Genomic DNA, 8,588 nt, shown 5'->3' with positions numbered 1-8,588 from the left:
AAAAAAAAAAAAAAAAGCAACTGTGAATTTGATTGAAGGTCCTTTATTGAAATAAGGCTGGATACAAATGTTAATGGGCAGGCATTGCAGAGCAGCACCTTGTGTCCAAATAGGAATGTATCTTGGTGCCCTGCAGAAAGCTTTCTGTCAGGGCTTTGTGGCCTACCGGAGCCTCTATAGCCCTCTAATTCCTTCCACCCCCTCGCCACGTGCTGCTGCTGTGTATTGTTGGCCACCACCTGCCTGTAATGGATGCTCTCTTCTAAAGTTTAGAAAGTTGGTGTTAAACCCCAATTTTGAACCCAGCTTTTATTACTGATGTCCAGGGCTGGAAAGGTAACATTCACATTATATAAAACATATGTTAGTAGAAAAGTTTGGTGTCAGTAAAACGTTTGCAGGTTATTGATTTAAAAAAAAAAAAAAAAGTCTTGAGTTGGCAACCCTGATCACAATAGTCTACATTCCATCCTCATTTTTTCATGGGATCCATGCCTCATTTACTGCTTGCTTAATGAGTAGCAAGGCAGTATTGTACTATGTCATTCAGTGGCTGGCTTTGTTCTCTTTTGCTGCACATTCTTCAAACCATGATAGGAAAACAAGGCAAGAATTCCTAGTTTTTTATGGATATTTCTGTAGTAGCCATCACTATAGTATCTTACTACTTCAGAAAAATGAATTTCTTCCTTTTCCTAGTACCCAGAGAGCGCCATTTTTTAGATGAAGAACTGAGGCGCAAAAAGTCGGGGTCAAAAGTATCTGATGATTTGGGGCATCCAGTCTGAAACACTACAACTTCTGTTGACTTCTGTTTCAGTTGTGAGTGGTTCACAGTTCTGCAAATCAGACCTCAGGGTCTCCGGATAGGGACCCAGAAAATGAAGAACACATGGTTAGAGACCACATGTGAAAAGTATGGTTAAGAAATATGACTAGCACCACAGAGGATCTGTAAATGGCACAGACCAATGTGGAATCCAGCTGCCCAGGGTCATGCTTACTTTCAGTAAGCACAAAACAGTCTTCCTACAATTGATTGGCCTTGATCCATGTCCATTTTCCAACATTTACAACAGATGACTTAAGGATCCTAAAGTTAATGGGTCCTTCACTAGTTAGCCTTGATTCATCCATCTTATGGGCTGTCCTGTGCACTGAATGAGGTAGTTCTGTAAAAAGAAAAACCAGTGTGATTCTGAAATGTAAAACTGTTGTAATGGATACATATTAGGGAGTACATATTAGGTAACCTTAATCCTGGTATTCACTGATTTTTGGAGTCCTACATTCACAGTGACCCTGACTCCTTCACATTTTTCTGTCAACCTCTTTATACAACCAATACTATTTCTCCCCTTGCAGGTTGGCTCCTTATCAGAGTTCTTTCTCCTTTTGAACCTTTGCCCATTGGTCACCAATCAAATTTCCCACCCTCATAATTTCAGACAATTTAATTCAGTTTTCCACTTTCTGGTTCTCAGTTCACATGAATGTTTCCTTCTTTCCTGCGCTTTACCTTCCACTCGGAACGGTTCCTTTAAGAACCCTACTCACCCTTCCCCCCTCTCCCACCACACTGCCTAGGTGCAGCAGGGCGTAGCTGCAGCAAGGGTGGCATTTAGATCATAGAGTCTTTGAGTTCCAATGCCTGGAGTCCCAATATAGTCAACAGCCCAGAGAAGCAATTGCAAGGAAAGTCCTGTTATGTTCTGGCCTGGAGCATGTACAGAATCTTCCCAGATTTTAGCTACTAAGCTCAAAAAAATCCTTCGTGCTGCAATTTTTGAAAGGCATGTAGCGGTGGCAACTTTTCATTGCTTTTGTTGGAGACAGCAGAAGTCAAATGCCTGACACAAAGGCTGTCCTCTGCCACATGTCAAGCCCCTACTACAAAGCATAGGGGCATGAAAGATTTTCAAATACTAGAATTCTTTAACATGGTTAAAGTATGTATTTTTCCCTAGTCTTTTCCTCTGAAACAGCTTAAGTATTTTGGTTGAAAATTTTGGGGGGAAAATCAGCCTGAAGCAGATTCTCAGCATGGAAAACTTCAGCTGGAATAAGATATAATGGAAAGTACAAGACATAATAGGTGGTGCTACTGGTCCTGTTTATAATATGCTTAAGCTGTTTAACTAACATGGCCAGATTATAATCGTAGGGAGAAATATCACTTTCCATTTCTTAATGATTGCATAAGTAAAAAATTGCAACACTATTACTGAAGAAGTCTCTTTGCAAATATACCACAGTTGATTTTTGTTCTGTTTTGCAACATTCTCTAAAAGTTGTAGGTAGATCATTGTTTGCATTAGAAGGCTGTACTTCACCAGTAGACCAGTAATGTGCCCTATAATTATAGTTCATTTTCTCTGTTGTCAAATTAAAGTAAACTGAAGCTACTACGCAGTATTACATAGCTTTTCAAAGGTGGATGTAATTTTAGGCATCTTGAAGAACAATATTTAATGTAAGCACAAGCTTAGTAATTTTAATGAATTATGAAGATAACTAAGTTGTTCATATGTTAATATTCAAATGGGAATATGAATTAAATGGGTTTTATGTGCCTGATTTTAGGTTCCCAAACTGAAATTATTCCGAGAATGACCAGATGGATTGTTGATGGTAACTTTAAAATGGATATCTAATAATCTTTTCAACTTCTGATTGTCACCAGTATCTTAATATTATATGAGCACGACAAACAGGCATTTTAGAATTGCAATTCATACTACCATATTTTCTCAAACAGGAAGACCAGGTTTTTCCCCCCAGTGGAATATAAAAGCCCCTCATTTTACATTCACATACAAATTTATATTTTTGCATACAAGGAAACTGCACTAAATACATTGTCTATCTTTGAGCTGCTACTAAAAACTGAATGTTCCCAGTAATGGAAACCAACTATGAAGCTGATCAAATGCGGCCAACACTAAGCATGAATATAAAGTACATGAGCCATACTGAGCAAACATGCTGATTTTTTTTTTTTTTTTTTTTTTTTTTTTAACAAAGGTGTGTGTGTGTGTGTGTGTGTCTGTGTGTCTGTGTGTCTGTGTGTGTAACTGTACCTCTGACAGCCTGTCATGACCATTGTGGTTCACTTGACAGACCAAAAACACCCTTTAACAGTTAAACTATGTTAGTGGTGAAAGGCCAGGAACCTGCTCATAAACAGTCAGTCAGACCCCACAGTTGAGGACTGTATTGAAGTGGGGTTGCGTGAAATGTACTGGTACTACAGGAAGACAGAAGAGGATAACAGGAAAGAGGAGGTGGACCTCATATGGAAGAGAGGGGACTGGCACAGACTTTTCAGAGGCAAACCCTCCCAAGAGAACGACAAGGAGGACAGTGGTGAGGATAGCGATGACAACCATGAATATGACAAGTACTGGAATGGTTATGGGTGTGTGGGTGCCCAGGTGTGCAGTGCAAACTTTGTAATGAGACTAAAATAATTTAACTGTCAAAGTGTGTTTTGGTCTGTCAAATCAACCATGGTGGTCACTTGATGGATTGTTAGGGGTACAGTTATAGATTTTTTTATTTATGTAGAAATAAATATTTTTGGGAAAAAAAATTGTACTATATATAAATAGGTGCTGAAGTGCTTCTTAAAAGTGCATTTATGGAGTACCTGTGCTAAAACTTGCAGCAGATTAAAAAAAAAAAAAGAGGTAAAATGCATCAACTCTGGCTAGATTAAGTCTGTGGACACTATTTGCAAATTGCTGTATTTCAGGGTCAGTTTTTTTCAGATTTGCTTCTTGTTTCCATGTGCTCAGGGAGAGCACATCAGAAGACGGGGCTGTGGGAGGTAGATATTTGAAGGGTTCAAACACAAATCTGAATCATATTCACTGTTGTAGCAGTGGGAGGGGGACAGATTCAACACAAACCTCCAATTATTAGATTCTATACCTGGAAAATTATAACCAATTTATATATTTTCCATACATAGAATGTAATTATTGGGAGGTCATCTCATATCTGAGTAAATATGGTTTTGTCTTTTTTCATTTTATATATGTGCAACTGGTCAAACTGCCTTATAGTAATGATTTTGGTCTATTATGATTTAAGTTTAGTTATTTCATTTTTTTTAAATAGTAAAATTGTGTGTTTAAATGGGTATTGAAAAAAAAATAAATTATATAATTTATAATACTAGAAATCATTACCCAGTTTTGTGTTTCATGTTATGTTGGTGAAAAATGCAATTTTATAAAGAAAGACTTGCAGCTTTATTATTCCAATCAACAAAAATGTTGAATCACTTCAGAATTACTGATATTTGGGGAACTGATTATTTCTTCAGTCCTTGTTCTATTTCATGCAGCTATGCTGTTAATTTTATAAATAAGATTAAATTCAAAGAGTGTGATATTAAACTTGATTACAGAATGTTTTAAGTAGTAAAAATATACTGCATGCCCAGTATATACTGGGTTTTTTTGAGCTAGGCATCTAAATATTTGCATCATGCTGCCTTTAGTTGCAGGGTAAAGCCATATATAAATTCTTTATTGTGGGAATACATAATCTTATTAAAATTAAAGATGCTGTAGTGGGGGTGATGAAGATACCCTATAAGTTTAATGAAATTTATACTTACATTTTAAACCTGTAAATGTTGAGAAGGATTTAATACTGCATGTCTGCTTCCCCGTTTTACTTTAGCTACATGAAACAAATGGGATTGTCTGAATAAGTGGAAGTAATTTAAGAATAACATAAATGTGTTTATTGTTGACAAATCTGTCTTATGATCTATGGAGATTTAAGTAGCTTGAAATCAAATGCTTATTTCTAATATACACAGCAATCCAATAATGCTAGCACCTGCTCCTGCAAATCCTTGTAATCAGTAGGACTGTTCATATGAGTAACAGTTCCTAGCATTGCACCACTAATTGATTGTTTACATTTAAAATGACATCTAAAATACAGATATCTGATTTATTAGTTTCAAAATATACTAATATTTATTCTGAAATCACAGTTGTGAATGACCTTTCCAAGGGCAAATCTGATAGTTGTGCATTTATACCCATTCCAAAATATTCTGCTATTTTCTGGCCCTGAGACTTAATATCTCCAATGAATCTTTGTTCTACTTCTCTGCTTAAGACAGTTTTTTATCTGTTTCTATCCAGATAAGTACATCAATAGTCACATTTGTTGTGAGGCTAAACAATAAAAAGGAAAATAGAAATTTCCTGAACTTTAATGTTGGAACTTTGAATAGTCTACATTACACGTTTATCACATTTAATTTATCACATCTAGCCATACAGTATTTTACAGTATTTCTCTGAATATTGCTGTCAGGATGTTTTGGCTGGAATATCTGTCAAAGGCATACACCAGTGTAATTAGAGAAATGCAGGCATCACATATACGATGATTTCTCAAATGCAGTAGTGTATTAGTCAGGTAGGCCTGTGCAGTTGACAAATTGAATAAAACAAATTCATGTTTTAACATGTAAATTATGCATAGAGATATGCTCATAAAGAATATGTTTTCTCAGGTTCAGTCCTGTATCATATTCTAAAGCTCCCAAGTTCATGGCCACATTCTGTAGGCATAACAGTCAGATGTCACGTTTACTGCTGAATTTAGTAACACTGAAGTTTATCAGTCTTAGTTGTATCTTTCTGGCATTCCATTACATTCCCATATCAATATAATTCATCCCCTCTCTCTTTATTGAAGTATGTGTCATTTTGTATCACCTCTCACATCCTCTGGTAAACTAAAGTTTCCACCATCAACTTCACCCTGACCATATTCTCATATACACGTTTCTGGACATTCTTTCATGCTGTCCAAGTCATGGTTATGAGTCTGAACTCATTTGCATACTTCTGAATCTTGCTGTGTTCTTGCTGTGTGTGACGGAGCAGCAGTAGTGCTCCATCCCTGTAAGGGCTGGAGCAGGCAGCCTCCAGGTGGCTGATTGCAGTGACCATTTTCAGACTTAGGCCAAAAAGGCAGCAGTCTGGGTGGAGCAGCCAAGGGGGCAACACTGGGCTGAGCTGTTCCTGGAACACCTTGGAGGTAAGGGTAGGAGCTACAGGGGATGGTTTGGAGGCTCCTGGTCCTGGGTATGACTTGAAACTTCACCCTGCCAGGGAAGGGTGGCCTGGTGAGGAAATGCCAGGCCAGTTACCTCCCTGGTCAAAGGCGGGAGGGGCACCTTAAAACCTCAGCCTCCACTATATAGTGGACAATATAAAAACTATGGGGCCAGGCATGCTGAGGGAAAGGCACTTGAGCCCCTGGGGGTATAAGACCCCAGCCCATGAAGGGCCATAAAGTTAGCCCCCAGTGCGAGGGAACCGAGGGCTGAGAGCCCAGTATGTGGGGCCAGGGGCCCAGTGTGTGTTTGTGTATGCTTATGTAGAGTTGCCCTGAGCAGAGCCAGGGCAAGCTTCACCCAGGTTGGGAACTTGGCTTGCCACTACCCAGGTGAGGATTGCGGAAGAAGCCCAAGAGACTGCATGTCTTCCACCCAAGGCGTGACCTGGATAAAACCCCAAGGCCTATGGAAACCGCTTGGTGCCTGTAATGGCATGAATTTTCCACCAGTTAGGGGAACAGTAAAGTCAAATTAGGAAAGACTGGGCAGACTGCCCCATAGAGGCAGATGGGTGGGCCAACTTGAAACTCATCCCCAGGCTTGCCCCATGTCACACTATGTAGAAGACAGTGCAAAGAGAGTTAAAATTGTAGGTTGTTTCCATTTTTCCCTTATGAATTTTATCGAGTTGTTTGTCTCCTTGTTCTGCAAGTTATTTGGGTTAACAACTAGGGTTTTTTTATTTGTCTTATTATATAGGAGATGCCAAGGTAAGCCATTATTTAAGATGCATAACTGTAAAACAGAACTATTAATTCAAATTATTAGTGAAGGTTTTTAGTTGAGCTATATATTCCACCTAAAATTACTGACTGTTTTAGTCCATTTATGTAGTATGGCTTAACCAGGGTACCTCTGAAGAGGTACTACGTTTGTGCTGCTTGACCTGGAAGGCCAGTTGGGATGTGAAGATGCTTCACAAGTAGTAAGATATTTTTATAGTTCTGCCTTAAAGATTGGGTCATTCATCAGTAAGTTTCCCTTCAGGCATGTAGTTATATAGAAGATAAGCCAAAATGAGTACAGCTGAAATACTTCTACTAGTTGTGGATTTTTTTCTTCTCCCTCCCTTTGTCATTTATTAAGGGAATATGAATCCTCCTCAAATGATACAAGTCTTTGAAGACAGTTTGTGGGGACTGAAAAGCACCATTTATATAAATAACACGTTTAACATAAACAACAGCAGTGCAAATATCTGCATACCTCTACTCTGTACTTCAATGTAGAGCTTTTAAACTGATGCTTTTGGAGTTACCACACTGAAGGAAAGAGCTAATGAGAAAGAATACTTTCTCTGCCTGTTCTTTCTTCCTGTCAACCACTTCACTTGCCTGCATCTTTTCATATTCTCCTCCTAGAAGCTCCCTAAATTGGGTATAATAGGATGCACAGGATTATAAAGCCATTGCAGGTGACCAGGTTTTATTATTTGATCACTGTCTGTCATATCTTGGGTAAGCACCTTTCGTTGGTTGGTTTATCAAATAAGCTTACCTAAATGTGTACAACACCATCAGGTTCATAAAAAGGTCAAAACTAAATGGAATCCTATTACTAAACCTCCCCTAGAATCGATATCCTCCCTATAGTCTCAGATTGTCTCAACACAATTCTCAAATAAATTAACATTACACTGGGCCCAAAAAATCAAAATATAGGGGGGTGGAGAGGGGTCTCTACTGGAGAAGAAGCAATATAAAAACTCCATTAAGAACATGCTGCCTTCAAATTCTGAATATGGCAGCAAAAGAGTAATCCACAGCAGTACAGGCTGATGGGGGAGGAGTCTCTTCCTCAAAGCAAAGGCTCTAGGGACACACAGGGCATTTTTACACATGCTCTAATTCAAGCACCTGGAGCGTCTTGTGTATCAGCAGTGTGCATCAGTGTGTTCAAAATGGCAGCAGGGCACTTAATCTAAAGCTCATCGAACGAGCTTTAAAGTGCCCACGCTGCCATTTTGAGCATGGGGATGCTGATGCATGAGGCACTGAGGCTGGCTGGAGCATGATAATTACCATGCTCTAGCAGTCTGCTCCATCATGATGTGTCCCAGCTTGTCTCCAGGCACCCTAAGAAACGTCTCAAGTTGCAGCAATAAGAAGATAAGAAGCAAATGCTACTTCTGAAAAAATTAGATGTTTTATATCAGTGAGTCTTAACCTTTTTAGACTCAAGGCACCCCTCACTAGACTTAAGGCACCCCTCAGAAAAGACTAGCTCTTAATTTTCACTTCCTTTTTGACTTAAAAAAAAAAAAAAAAAAAAAAAAAACAATTTTTTTTTTTTATTTAAAAATAAACTAGGAGCTTTACTAATACCCTAGGGGCCCAGGACTGTGCCATTCAGTTTAAGACTGAAGCAAAAAATGAATATAACTTCATTGGAATGAGTTAAAAAAAACCCTTAGGGCTGTGAAATAGGAGTT

The 8,588-nt window shown here is 38.6% G+C and overlaps 1 protein-coding gene across 4 annotated transcripts in view; it reads left to right on the top strand.

Annotated features, from left to right (window-relative positions):
* MBD5 (methyl-CpG binding domain protein 5) overlaps positions 1-8,588 on the top strand; it is a 110,466-nt gene that overhangs the window by 87,703 nt on the left and 14,175 nt on the right. The gene's annotated exons all lie outside the window — the stretch shown is intronic.

This window comes from Gavialis gangeticus, unplaced genomic scaffold, assembly GCF_001723915.1.
Source record: "Gavialis gangeticus isolate Ggan-Ray unplaced genomic scaffold, GavGan_comp1, whole genome shotgun sequence".
In the NCBI taxonomy this organism is placed as follows: domain Eukaryota; kingdom Metazoa; phylum Chordata; order Crocodylia; family Gavialidae; genus Gavialis; species Gavialis gangeticus.
The sequence above is the reverse complement of the archived record's forward strand: the minus strand, read 5'-3'. Positions and strand labels throughout refer to the sequence as shown.